The sequence below is a fragment of the Zonotrichia leucophrys genome, chromosome Z, assembly GCF_028769735.1.
Source record: "Zonotrichia leucophrys gambelii isolate GWCS_2022_RI chromosome Z, RI_Zleu_2.0, whole genome shotgun sequence".
Lineage (NCBI taxonomy): Eukaryota > Metazoa > Chordata > Aves > Passeriformes > Passerellidae > Zonotrichia > Zonotrichia leucophrys.
This window is the reverse complement of record NC_088200.1, coordinates 34,663,251-34,678,645: the sequence shown is the minus strand read 5'-3', so window position 1 is coordinate 34,678,645 and position 15,395 is coordinate 34,663,251. Positions and strand designations below refer to the sequence as shown.

General features: G+C 36.4%; 1 protein-coding gene across 1 annotated transcript in view; it reads right to left on the bottom strand.

Moving 5' to 3' along the window:
* Nucleotides 1-15,395, bottom strand: part of ARSB (arylsulfatase B) — a 64,305-nt gene that overhangs the window by 9,479 nt on the left and 39,431 nt on the right. The window lies entirely within an intron of this gene.

Sequence of the window (15,395 nt, the reverse complement as noted above, 5' to 3'; positions counted from 1 at the left end):
TGGAGACTATAAATCCACTTTGTTTATCTGTTTAAGTCTTTTGATGTTTTCAACAGTTTCACTGATAATCTCTAAAATATTTAATGTTCAATCAAGAGCAAATAATAGAAAAAAGTTTTATTAATGCAACTAAAACCAAAATTAGTACAGGCAACAGCAAAAAGCCACTGCAACATGGTAGGAGGGCTGGAAAATTCAGATCCGTAAGTTTCTTTGCAAATATTTCCTATGATTCACTTCAATCCTTTGCTTTTTACTTTGCTAAGCAAATAGTCCAAGTACCACGTAACTGTTATTTATAAAAACGGTTGAGGGTAGTCCCCACCCACATTGTGCAAATTCACAAATCAAAGAAAATAAAACGTACAATCTGACCTGCTTTTTAAAGAAAGGCTTGCTTTTTAAGTTAATTTAAAACACAAATTTTTGGTAACATTTTATTAAATATAATTAGTTTCGTAAGTGTATACTCATTCAAACATTGATATCTAGTTTTTAACTGTCAGAAGGAAGAAGATAAACTAAATAAAGTGTAAATCTTCAGCTGTGATTTAAAATAAGGACTATACATATTCTATATCAATACTAATGGTCTTTTGCAGGTCTAATAAACATAGATCAATTACTCTTCTCATTCCTCTAGCTTTCCTTCTTTCATCCACTGACACCAGTTCAAGAAATTGGTAGAAACTTAAAAGTATGGCAACATAAATAGAGAGTACATCTAAAAATAAAATATACTCCCTTCAGTGTATGATTAAGATGATGAAAATGACTGATGTTGAGAACAAGTTTTCTTGGCTGGTAAGAGATCAAAGAGTACACAGTTCTCTCTAACATGCCACTTAGCAAGGTCCTGACCACAAAACTTAAAGTGCCCAAAATGCTTGAAGCATGCTGTATTTCTGTACACTGTGGTCTACAATACAAGCATGTGGGGAGGCAATGTTGGGTACTGAGGAACAATTTTGGAGAAAGACAAAGGAACGTTAATTTATTATTTATTTGTGAGCCAGAGCCCTGACCAAAGAGTAATCTGAACAGCTAAGTGAATATCAGAGTGGCCATGCCTACAATTTTCCAATATCCTACACAGTAACAAAAACATTATTTTATAAGCAGCTGCATATAATCAGTGTCCTTTAAGGAAAACAGAAGCAAATGAAGCTTCTACCATTACTTCTTCATCCACAAAACAAGGATGTTAGAAGTTATCTACCTTTCTCAGTACATTTCCCAAAGGAAAAATGAAAAATATCAGCATTCTCTGTAGTTAAACTTCTATTTCTGATAACATAATGTAGCAGCAGTATGACAAGGAAAATAACCACAAAAGGCTCCAAGCTTAATTGCAACCTGCTTGACAGCAAAGACTGAAAAGTCTGTATTAAGAAAAGCCACCAAACCAGGGTGAATTAAAATTTTAGGTGGCTCACACTCTTTGCAGTCTAAATAAAAAATACATCTGAACAAATAGTAAACAGGTGCTACTGCTTTGCAGGTGTAAATCACATTAAAGAGCATTCAGCCCAAGTAGAAATATCAACAATATTTCCAGGGACACAAGTGTATGGACATATTATACTGGATGTCTCAATAGTTTGCAGCCTTGCAGTTTGTAGTGTCTACTGCACAAAGAAATTCCCTAGATATTTCCTTATTACTAAAATTTTTCTCTGTAGTTCTCAAGACGACTATTTCAGTACAAAATTTTGTCTGGCTATGCAACATTCCCTAGAACATTTTTGGTTACTCCACTCCAGTAATTGAATAACAGATAACAGGATCCACATAGAGCAAAAGTTTACTTCTCATACCACATGATCATGTCGGTCAAGAAACTAAGCAACAATAGGAAAAGAGAGAAAGATTCTTACGTGGATAGAAAAGCACCTAAAAAACCAGGAAACAAAACCAGTTTCAATTTCACACTGGAGAGACCACCACTGGTTTCCTAAAGGAATTTGTGCTGGGACCTGTAGCACTGAACATATTCCAAATGACTTGGAAAAGCAAATGAACAGTGAGACAACAGTCTGTGAATGATGACAAGAAGCTGGCTGTGAAGGATGACAGAAGGCCTCTATGAGGCTGGGTAGTAGGCATTAATATAGTTAGTGATTTTTAACATAGATGCAAGTAAAATGATGCATGTGTGAAAAAATAATCTGAAATTCATATAAACATATAAAATGATGGCCTTTGTGACTCTCATAATCAAGAGTGAAACACTGGAATCACAACAGATTGAGCTGACCCTTTTTTAGAATTATGTCAGTGTTGTACAAAAAGAGAACTGAGTGAAAGTAATTATTAGAAAAGGACTTGTTAACAAAGCAAAAAGCCCCATGCAACTGGAAAATTGTAGTTTTGGTCTTCCGATCTCAAAAACAAGACTGAGAAAGTTCAGAAACCACTTGCAAGGTTAGGTGGTATGCAATCCCTTGTGAGTGAAACACCTGTGGTAGATGTACTTAATTAAATTTGCATTTTCGAAGGAACGCCAGGGACCATGTTGCTTCTGCTCCCTCCCATCCTGTATAACATTGGCCAAATGCAATCATATAATCAAAACTTTATTGTTTAAAATGACAGGGGATATATCATTTAAACATGCAGGCCAAATACTTTGAGCACTTTGAACTTACTACATAGTAAGTACTAAGTTATCTCATGAAGTATCCTGAGTGAAATCCCATGACCTAGGTAGTTTTTAGTATTTTTCAGGGTAACTTCAGCCTCTACCTGGCCTAACTAGGTATCACCTACAATACAGAGTGGCACTACTGCACAGCATGTAGCCACAGTGAGGAAAACTCAAACATGCTGAAACTCCGAGTGAAACATAAATTCTTTACGTAGGAAATCCATTGTCTGCTTTGGCTGGAAATGGCCATGTTCCAATGGGACAACATTATGTTTTCTGAACAAAATGGACTGGTGTTTTATTTTTTGAACCACACCAGAGATGTTTCACAGAAAATCTCCATGTTATTCTATCACTTTTAAGATCTTTTAATTACATCTCAACTATCAGAACAGCTAGGACAACTCTCTGAGCTGCCAGTCCCTTGACATCCTTAACTCCAGGTTATAAAGGTGATAAAAGAGATTGCATTTTATCAGTAAGCACAATTGTCACTCAGACAGCAATGCAATGAAGCCCTGTTTGTGTTCAGAGACTCTTGGGGGGATCACTGCAAGCGCTCACGTTGTCAGACTTATCTCAGCCAACAGAGGCTGAAGGAACACACACAGAGCTACAGGCGTGACAAGAAGCTCCCATCATGAGTTTCTGTCAGACACAGCCCCAGAGCGAGGGACACAGACATTACAAGACTGCACCACACAGCAGACAGCAAGAAACTACTGAACTACAGAAACTAGCGCTGGCTGTCAGGCAGCTTTGGGGAATGAAGTGGCACTTATGCATATGTTACAAAAAAAAAGATATTGTAAATAATTTAAAATAATTCAATCTTGTGCATACTGGCTATCAGCTCACTGAAGACTCTCACTCTTAACAGACAGGCTTTCAAAAGGTAGTGTCACCTGGCAATGGTAAGTCCCAAGGCAATAAATTAGATGTTCAAATTCTGCTGAGATTAAACTGTAAGACATTAAAAAAATTTCCTTATTTTGTAAAAATGTTTTTATTAGAGAGAAGTGAACAACTCCATATATCTTGCAGAGTAGAATTCTGCTTAACAGTTGAACCAAACCATGCAGACTACTTCCACTAGGACTTAAAACCAACAAGCAGTAACGAGTATTATTTCCACAGTAAGGTAATGTATATGTCACCCTGCCTCTTGTGATCTGATTAGTAGGCTATAAAAACCGCAGAGGAGATCCCCAGACAGAAGTCTGGGACTGGCAAACCAAAACCCACTTATATATGAAACATAAACAGAAAGAGACTATTTTCTAGCATTTTTATTATCATCTTCAAAATCAACATACTATTTTAATAATCCACTGAATTCCTATTGTATCCACCATCTTGTATGTATTGCCAGAAAAATGGTAATTGAATCATTCTCCTACCACTTCCATTAAAAGAAAAGCTTCTGTCATTAGCTAAGTTATCTGATGCTATTATCAAGATTTAAAATTTTAATTTACATGTTGCCCAGTGAAGAGAAAAAAGAAAATCCAAGAAATTAAAAATATCACTCATGATTACTTTCCTAACAACAGACAATGCAAAATCCTTATAATCATCTTGCCCCACTTTTGTGCTACAATGGCAGAAGTGAAGGTAAAAAAAAATTCAAGAACTTTCTTAAATATTATCAAATTCCACATACAAATTACCCTCATGACAGCAGTCTTCAGCCCCTTAGAAATCTCACCACATGCATACACTCAAATACTGTGTGATTGGCAGGCTTCCCATGCCTTACTAATGCTCAACTGTGGAACAGTGGGAAGTCAGTTAGAGCTTCAAAAAATCTACCCTGAAACAAATGGGAACCTTTCCATTAATTCTGCTGGGCTCTGGTTCAGACTGGCTAAGCATCAGCAGTAACAAACAAGGAATTTACACCCTACCAACTCCTCTTAATCAAATAAATGAAGCTAAATTCCCCTTTATCCATACAGTTCAGTAGACACAAAATGTTTTCCACAAAACAGTCATATGAAAGGCTTTTTGTTGTAAATTTTTTTTTTGTAAATTTGCATTTGCAACAATCACTTCTGGCAACAACACATAAGCTTCAATCAATTCCTCAAATATAAGTGATTCAGAAATCAAAACAAAAGTGCCAATACATGATTTACTAATTCTCAAAAGAAAGAGTTTAAGAAAATAGGAACACACAATGCCATGAATTATACCAAAAACTGAGCCTTATGAATAAGGAGATGAAAATGAATTCCAGAGTAATTTTCCCTGCTCCAAAACCCATGTCACCATGCACTGAAGTTCTAAAAAATCAAGACAGTGTTTACTTAAACATATTTCCCTGCAGCAGTGAAACAGCAGAATGAAGGCAGATTTCAGGTAACAGGTAACCAAACATTTGTCCTTTACATGAACATGGAGCCACACATGGAAACACAAAGTCAAGAAATGAACTATAACTTTATTGCAGTAAAACTCAGGAAGCCACCCAGCAACTCTTCTTCTTTGTGGTTAGCACTGCTTTCCACAACCACATCTTCTGAACTTTCCTCCAACAGCATTTTTCCAACTGTCCAATAGTTTTCTCCCTGAGGAAATTCCCAGGCCACACCAAGAGAACTAACCAACTGAGTTATTCCCTTTGTTACAAACAGTTCTTAACAGTGACCTCCCATCTTCCAGGAGAGATTTCTCCCCAGCTCTGTGGAAGTCTGTACTTTAGTTTCACATCATGTAATAAATACAAATATTATTAATGACAACACAGAAAATAAGTGATGGCATGACCAGATGGGTTTGGGTTATTTTTATTTCCATTAACACCAAATTTGTACATAAAATTTTCAATTTATATAAGAAAGCAAGGAAAGTTAGTGGGTACACCATTTGTAATGAATTCTCAACATTCTACTATCCTGAAATAAATCTTACTTCAATGATATACGTGTTTTTGAAGCATTCAAGAAGCAAAATATTCTGTAGGCACAGTGTGGTTTTCATTTGCAAGCGATCTGGCCTACAGTTTGATTTGCAGACAGTCTACAAATACTTTAAATCCCAGGTCTCTACATTACACCATAAAAACCAGAATGGTACACAAAAAAAAAAAAAAAAAAAAAAAAAAAAAAAAAAAAAAAAAACAAAACGGATTTCCTTTGGTATTTCCCAGTTTTTAAGTACCTGGATCTGGGGAAGAGAGAAAATGTTGCAGGAGAGCTGAATGAAGGAACAAAAGATCAGAGAAATAGCTTTCATAATACGCCATTTCTAGTGAAGGCCACTTCAGCAGTTAAAAAATGGTACCATCTACATTGTTCATCTGCACACAGAATAAAAGTAGTATGGACCTACAGATTGTGTCAGAAATGCCAATGGATTTCCATTCTGTTTTAATTTCTTTGCTTTATGTTTTCAGTTAAGCACCAACATGCTTTACATGAACATGAGATATTTTTTTCCCTTCTGAATTTCAGGAAATAATATATTGAACATGACTGAAGTTTTTTATTATAGATTCTAGATCACAGGTTACAATATCAAGAGAAGTGCAAGTACTACATTTTTCATTTCCACTTGTGAATATTGAAGTCTCTTACATAGCCTGAAAAAATGGACTGTCTCTAATGTAGTAATATAATTTATTACTAAATTCCCTAAAATCTTAAACCACTCAGATGAATTAACTTCTCACCTAAAAGATAAGACTATCTTTTCAAAGAAAATTTTATGAAGAAATAGAAAAGCTAAAAGACAAAGGTTACAGTTAATATTTTTTACAGTTGGAAGATAAACTTGGACTTCATATATCTTTATTTATAAACATAAGGTTTTTTAAAATGCCGTATTTGTTTGCTAACAGCATGAAGACACATGACTGTTCTCCAAAAATTTATAACTCTCCATTTATAACTTTCTCTCCTCTACAGCTACAGAAGCAGAAAAGTCTTTAACACAACTAGAAAAAATTCCCCAACCAAAATTTTACCTTGACCATAAACAGAAAACTCTGCACTGTGTTTCACTTGGATTAACTATAAATTTGGTGGTGCTATACTGCAAGTTTAGTTTTAGCCTTTTATACAAAGGAAACTTCATGACAAGAATTACCTTTTGCTAGACTTGATTCTATAGAGCAGCCTGTCACTTAGTTTTCATCAAGAAATGCACAAGACAAAGCAAACTCCTTCTGGTGTTTTAAGAATTTCTCCCTATTGCTTTGGCAAAGAGCATACTGTTATCTTAGCATTAATACAATTCATATTCTTCCAGCAGCTGATTTAGCTTGTGAATTTGGCTCCTCTCCAGCAGACTGCTCAGTCAATTGAAGTATAATCAGCTCTGACTAAAAATGCCAGTCTCACTATGATCCGTTTGATACCCTCCAAATTATCATAAGGCCTTTATTAATAACTGCTGAACTTCAGCAAATCCCAGTCAATGAACTCAAAAATGAAATTAGAGTAACTTTTCACAAAATGAAGCAATTGTTTTTAATTTTGTTGGATAATGTTACAAATGTATAGACTGTTCTTTCTTAGGAAATATTCTTTCATAGGATATATGATTTGAACCAACTTCATTGTATTGTCTCTGAATTAACTCTTACTTACACAAGTGAAATCTTGGGAAGAGATGGAGAAATGGGAAGAGATGGGGAAACGGGTAGGAAAAAAATGTTATGGATACTTATCGTAACATTAAATAAAGCCAAAATTTAGAACTTACTGTATTTTCAAAAAGTACACACAAAAATACACATTTAGACTCTCCATAAACATAGTGGAAAAGTTAAATATGAAAGCCCCAGCAGGTCACTTAGACTGTTTTAAAGAAAGTATATATAAGAGTATCTTGTTTGGGAAAAGACTGTTTTTGTTTAGACACTGCTTGTTGTACATTAACAAACCTTTAATTATTATATTCATTAGTGCTTCTTAGACTTTTGCCTTCTTATGAAGCACCAAAGACAAAAAAATCTCATGGAAATCAAAGCTCAAAATTACAAGGTAGCTTTGAATCGCACTGTTAAATTAAGTAACAATTTCCCTCTTCACAATATAAAACAAACACTTATCAATGGGAGAGTGGAACAAATCCTTCGCAGCTATTTCTAGGCCTGCTGCAGTCAGTGGATTGCTGGTTTAGACGATTGTCTATACTACAGCAGACAGAAAATTCTCCTCACCAGAAAGAAGGTCTTGCACATATTTTGAAAAGGCTTGAAGTCACTTGAGGCACCTTCTTCCATCTACACTTTTATGTCTTCACCCAGATAAAGTAAATTCATTTTTGCTCTTCTGCTCAGTCTTCTAAAGCCAACAATTTTTCCTTCATATTTGTAGTGAATAAAATACTTTTTCTACAGTGTTTTCTGAAAGATAGCTCATAGACAGTAGAAAGTGATTTTTCTATTTCAGTTATAGAAATAGAACCTTTATATTGGCTTATTCCATTTATAAGGTGCATTTCTGAAGCTACACAAGTATCTGTAGTTCTGATGCCTTAATTAATGTGAAAGTTCGTGAAAATGTGCCAGAAGGAAGAACAATCTTGGTACAGCCACTTTGAAATGCAGATGGCTCTGTGAGCTCACAAGACCTTTGCATGCATGTACTTTTGTACTGATTCGTCTTTTTTTGAACCATGATGTGTAGAGCAATTATTTCACCTCAAAAAGGAAACTCTGGAAATGTCAAGAGCTCTTTCAACCTACACGGTGACAATGAATTAACAAAGAAATAAAGGGCTTTGCACCTCACTGAGGAAAGACATTTTGTGACCTTTCGCTGCTTTATGGCAATAATGGGTTTTCTACAAAACTCTGAGTCTTTCTCTTATTTTTATAAAATAAAAACATTTGAGGAATAGCCTTGACCTTAATCTTTGGAGAAAGAACAGAATACTTAAAAAGATCTTAAAAGAGGATCTTAAAAAGAGGATGAGCCATGAGACACTATAACTTCCTGACATCTTGTTGACAAGGAGAAGAGCTGTGCTGCACACAAACTTATACAGTGAAGCTCACCTATCTTAATTCACTTAGTTAAATGCTAAGAAGATCTAGATCTAGTATTATTACTTCTAATGTCATTTTTATCATAGCAACATTTGATTCCAAAGGAAAGATTTATACTAGAATGTCATATTCAGTATCTCACCTTTCAAAATACATATTATATTTAACTTCAACAAGAGTAGACATTTCAGGCATTCACCTTCTCTTTTAGAACATATTATTTCTTTTCAAAAATACCACACCATACAAACAAATGAGTTAAATCCAGAATCATCAAGGGCAGCAAAAAATCCCAGGGCACATCAGCTAGGTGAATCAATTATCAAGTTACTACATTCTTAGACAACCACAGAATAAAAAAGGGAAGTTATTCTAAATAAGAACAAACTTAATATTATAGTCTAGAATGTTAAACATTACAAAAAGAGACAGAAAAAGGAAATGTTAAACTCTCACTTCCAATGGGAAAATAAGGGAAACAAAAATCAAAATCTTACTTTTTCTAGGAAACAAATTTTTACTGATTGTACGGAATTTACGACTTATTGAAGATAAGTCCTGTTGTGATGGCCTTATATGTGAAACACCCTGCATCACTGTAAGAATGCTGTGTTGAAGGTAAAGAGAACTGAACAGCTACTCTAACAACCTGTGCTCTGTTAAAATATTTCAGGTTTAAGGCTCAGAGATATTTAATTTGAAAAGTGTAAGCTACCATTTATGTCAAGTCTTGCATAAAAACATAAAATGCTAGCTTTATGTTCAAATAATTATAGAACACAATGAAGCATAAAAATGCAGTTTAGAGGGATTTCTGGATTCCTGTCATGATACTTGCATTACACACCTAATCAAGTGACCTAGCATTTCGAAATTCTAAAAAAGATTATCTACATCCCAGAGGAAACATGGAGATTAGTATTTATTAGGCTCACCAAACATGCAATCCTCTAATATTAAATACTGCAGGGATGGATGGCTCATGCTAAGATGCAGATGGGCTAAGAGCCAAAGCAATGCAGAACCACAGCCCAAACTTCCTGACAGCAAGAGCTACACCCCAGAAACTCACATAGCTGACAGCTAAAAGAAAAATACCACTTATCTCTGATGTGAATGGCAGCAAAGGTAGCTGGAACAGCAGCCTCCCATTAAGGAGTGGAGCTGAGCTTTGCCCAAAATTGCCAGGTTAGCATAACACACACTGCATGGAGTGGCTGAGGGATCCAGGGTCCTATGTTGGCAACTCCTGCCTTACAAACTTCCAGGGGGTCATTGCAATTTATGATTTTCTTGAAATGGGAAGATGACAGAGTCCAGACGGTTAGCATACACATGTACAATTTTGCAGAAAAATGGTAATTGGGACAAGCAAAGATTTTGACTCGAGAGTAGATTCTGTGTCTTAAGCCTGTCACAGACAGGAATGTATGTATCCCATTCAGCACCCACCCAGCACACTCATCCATGCATCTTCTGCTGCTACTGACTAGCTCCATTATGACAATCTTTTTTCCCACTTTATTTTTCTTTTTTTTCCCCCTTTTTGTTAAATAATTCTAAACAAGCTAGATCATCAGTAATAAAACTGGAGAAAAAGTAATTTCTGTCCTACAAACTCTCAAGAATCATCTTTTACCTGGGCAAAATGTGTAATAAATGGGACACAGAGGACCCTGGAGTGTCTACTCCTTAATTAAGATGAATCATTATGGTATATGTATGGATATAATATATAATGCTACAGGCATTATAATGCAATTTTAATATCCACAAATGACACATCAGTCCCAGAAGAGAAAAGATTTCTCTGTTGTAATATATTATATGTTAATTCTGCATATAGCAGATCTAGCCCTTTATAAGCAATCATTTATTTTGGCAATTATTAGCGCAATATATGAGGTAATGCCTTCTTTCAAATGTCAAGGAGAGCAATGTAAAAACTTATTAATTTTGCTCTAGGCAAATAAAGGCTTGGAGGAAAATCACAAAAAGTTTTTATAAGTTCTCTGTTTTGGATGTCTCCCTCTGAATAGACATACCTTCTAAATAAACTGACTACAATTAGTAATCCACACTGTTATTATGCCTTTGAGTTTTAGTTTATGGTTAAGTCTGGAGTTTTAAATGAAGGTAACAGTTTTTTCAGCCTAATCCAATGCCACACAAAAGATATTTATTTTGAATACATCTTTCTAATTTAAATAAACTCAAGTTATTTGTGAAGAGAAAGTGATGCTACACGTGTAGTCCACAAGATTTTGTGAAAGTCACCAAATTTATTAATAAATTTAGCAAGTCAGATTAAAGCTAACACAGTGTGTACTGACAGATTCTGATTAACAACTCTGAATTAAAGGGTACATTTCCTTTCAGCATTTAGTTTTGATTCTCAAAATAAAATTGCCTTCTGTGGGATATAAAGTTTCAATGCTGCTTCAAGACAGGCCACCTAGCAATGACTGTGGTCAAAAATAGGTTTGGTTTAGCAGTTAGGGGAATTGAGATTGAAAATCAGTTGGGTCTTAATTTAGCTGAATCACCAAAACTTGATGAAATGCCATAAGGCTGTTTAAAAGACGAGATCTTTCCCAATGGAGGAGCTGATGTCATCCGCACAGCTGCCAAACCATCAAAAACTTGGCTATTTTTTTATTTTTAAGGAAAAATTCACAAAAATGGGACAAACCAATTTTGATTTTTTTCTCTTCAAATGTATGTAAATCTGGTTTTTTACTTATGCAATTTTTAGGTTACTTTATGCATTGTATTTGTGCTTTCTTAACCTATACATTACAGAGAAAATTATACTTAGAACATAATTTCAGCTTTCTGGTTTTAATTTTCTTATTTTACTACTGAATCCTTAAACCTAACAGAAAATATGGATGTTCCAGACCCAAATCTGAAAGACAGTAGATTTTTCATAGCAAATTTACATAATGGTGAACTTTCTAGTAAACTACAAGTCTCCACTGAGATCAGGCAATTGAGATGTATGTTCATCACTTCTGAAAACAATCAACAGTGTGATGAAGAAACAATCAGAAAGATGAACGCAATGGCTTTTAGTAGGGAGGGAGAGAACAACCACCTCTGAGGTGTGTTGGTCCAGCTCCATCTGCAGAGCTCACCAGACTGGTCTAGCAAGGCTAAGCCAGAAGATGTGGTTTCCCACTCCATCCCCATGGGATTCTTGTTCCAGAAGCAGCCAGACAGTACTAGGAGGGTTGCCTCCCCCTCTGCCTCCCCTCTTCCAACCACACACCCTCCTTGCCCCACCTTGGGTTGCCGCTGGCATCCATCAGCCCCTCCAAACTGCAGATTCAACCCACATGACAGAGGAAAACCAGGCTAGCAAGTTGGATCAGTTCACAGAGGTATCCAAGTGCCAAAATGAATGCAAAATAAGCACCAAGAGTGTGTGTCTGGGAAAGGGGAGGGGAGAAGGTAAAGCCCATCCCCAGCAGAAACCTGTTGGATCACTTAATCACGTATCATGAAACAGAAACCTCAGGGTTTAATTTCAGAGCCAAAGGAATCAGTCTCACTTGTCCCTCAAAACTCCTTCTAGTCCCAGTCTTTGTGCCAAAATGAGCATTTGGCTATCCAGCATACATTCAGAGGGAGGAAAAAAAGGATTATTAAAATCTGAACCAGTATACTGACCTGGTTCATAGCTCAGCTCTGTGAGTAGTTTTGGTGACCCACGAGAAAGGGGAGCAGTGGTGAGGCACTGTGGGAGGCATGATATCCTCTGTGGTAGCAGCAGCAGCCTACTAGCTTGAACTCCATGAAACTACTGCCTCTGGCTGAGGTTCCTAACGTGGTCAGAACTGATCTCAGCTAGTGAGTCCTGTGGCCAGACCCTCTATCTGCTACCAACCACACACTGATCCTCTGCTGCTCGTCACACAGCTACAGGGCAGGTTGATTCAGCTCACTGATGGGGCAGAAACCTTTCCTCCTCTTTTGACTGGCTACCCCAAACAATCTGAAAGCTGATCTAGCAGAAAAATCATCTTGTTACCATGTGATTTCTACATCTAACACAAGTGAAGGAGGAAGGATAGAAGAAAGGGAGAGGACAGGCTGGCCATCTTGGTAATAGCTCACCACCAGAGAGGCTCTGCAACCACCAAAGGCCACAATCCACTCCTCTTTTCATCCTAGTTTTGGAGATCACACCCTAGTTTTTTATTCCACTGTATGCTCTTACGTGAGTACATAGTTGCAGGTCTGCACCACAAACCAGATCAGTTTGTAAAGAGAAAAACTTGCTTTTAACTCCAACCACTCCACTGGGCTGCCACAAGTCAGAGGGAGGCTACAGGCAAGGTCAGTGGCCAGGGAGAGAATTGCCTTTTTTAGCACTAAAGATGAAAAAAAATGAAGTTTAAAACACGTCCATGTGTGTCAGACCACAGGAAAAGTTTATATTTCAATGAAAGAAGTCTGCCTTCTGAAAAAGATGATCTACTTGAAGGAGTCAGTGAAATAAGACCTAAGCATTTTTTTGTAAAATGGAACTGCAGACAAACTATTTTACAGTGTTTTTCCTCTTGTGCTCTTTACTATTAACAATAGGAGACATGCAGTACTTGATAAAAGACTACTGCAGGGCTACAGTGTTTGCCACTGGACATCAAGTCTTGAAAAAAGGTAAGCAGATGCTGATGGGCAGATTCATCAGATCTGCTGGAGTAAGCCCCCCTGATGCTCAGAGGTCAGAAACCAGCGCTCAGTCTGAGAAATTGAAAAGTTATACACTGTTACCCCACAAGTGGTAAATAAACACACAGCCCAAGGTCAGTGCTAAGAGACCACAGCAGCAGAGACATTGCTAGCTCTGCAATCAAGACATCGCATCTTACTACTTTAATTTAACATGCTGTTGAAAATTTGGCTGCAACAGTTGACTGGTCACTAAACTAATTAATGTCTTTTGCACAAATTCTTCCTTGAAGAAGTGCTTATTTTGGTGTAAAAAAATCTGAACAGAACAAAACTCAGTTTTCCTGTTTCAGTTAAAAAACCCTATTAATTACATAAGGCATCCCATTTTTCATGCTACTAACTATATTTATATATATATAAAATAATTTTTTTCTGATAGAGATGAAGATAAATGCATCCATTAAATAAAAATATATTATGGTGAAAGAATGCATACATTATAGACAAAACCACTCAAGAGTTCAGGAACACTGAACTTGCCCTGAGTGCAGGTAAAATAGTAAGTTAATGCTCCACATTTGCCCAATTACAACAGTACTGTCTTCTTGCCTGATTAACCACAACAACCTGAAAACTCCTTTTTTGGTTACATTTAACAGAATCTTGATATTTAATTGAAAAAGAAAGTATTAGAATAATAGCAATATTTCATCTGACATCAGATGATTTAGGTGATGTGATTTTTCAAAGCAGATTAGGACAAGAGAAAAATATGTATAAGCCAGAGTTTAGAAAGAACCCAGCAAAACCTGCAAACATGCATTTTAGCACCATAGGCAAAAGAGTACTCCACTGTCAAAAAAGTTACAACATGGAAACAAAACAGTCAAGGAAAGAGCAAAACTCCAGAGTGACACAGTTAATCATCTTGGTGACATAAAGAGTGCATGGACAGTTTAAGATACTTAAAAAAAAAAAAAAAGAAACCAACAAAACATGAAGAGAACCATGACTGCTGAAAATCTGAAATCCTTGTATATTCCAAGTTTTGTGTCTCACTAATCTATTCATAATAGAGACACTAGTATCATTTTTCTAGATACTAATTCTAAACTTATTATTCAGTTTCAATAAATGAAAAACAGACAGCAAGTAAAAATCAGCTGACTTACATACATATCCAATTACTCCTAATAACTCAGTCTTAAATAGAACTGAGGCCTATTAAATAGAAATTTTAATCGTTATATGACAAAGCATAATTTCACTAGGAGGCACAAAGTAATTGGCTGAAAGAATAGGCCTGTGCTGAGAAGAGACAGGGAAACTCTATATGGTGCATAAGAACATGTTGGCAAAGAGCTCACTTTTTGTTTTTAATTACTGCAGTTTTGAAAGGCACATAAAAACATTGTAAATTTACAGGCATGCATATAACCTCTTCTGTTCCTGATTCTTAAAAACTGCATCTTATGCAGGAAAAGAGTCATACCAACTACAGCTCCTGACCCCTAGCCCCACTTGCCCACATTTCACACAATGCACAGAACTAAGGATGCAATACATGTAGCAAACAGTGAATGATCATCAGAGCACTGCATCATGGAAGCAGTTTAGAGCCACATTTGCTAAGAGGTTAGGTTCCTGAAAAGCTCCTTAGCTTGTCCCCCATCTGCTTACTCCAGGAATTTGTCTATTCAAGCAACTCAGTCACAGGCTATTCCCACAAGGAAAATACAGTCTCTGAAGTAGGCCTGAGAATACATCACCAGGGCATAACATTGTACAGGAATTCTGTGACTCACTGAGCATTTTCTGAAGGGAAATTGGAGTAGCTATACCTTAATTCAATCAGTATGTAGGAACTATCTGCAGGCAGTGCTGCCCAGTCAGCATTAGATAGGGACAATGTTGTTCCTTCTAGAAAAAGAGTCACAGAACCAGATGTGCATGGCACAAGGCCATCTTACCCGTTTCCATCCAGTTATTGCAGCACAACATGTATTTGTCTTGCAGGCAACTGATCACTGTCTCCATTGCATTACTTTTTCTCTGCCTGGATTTACTTCT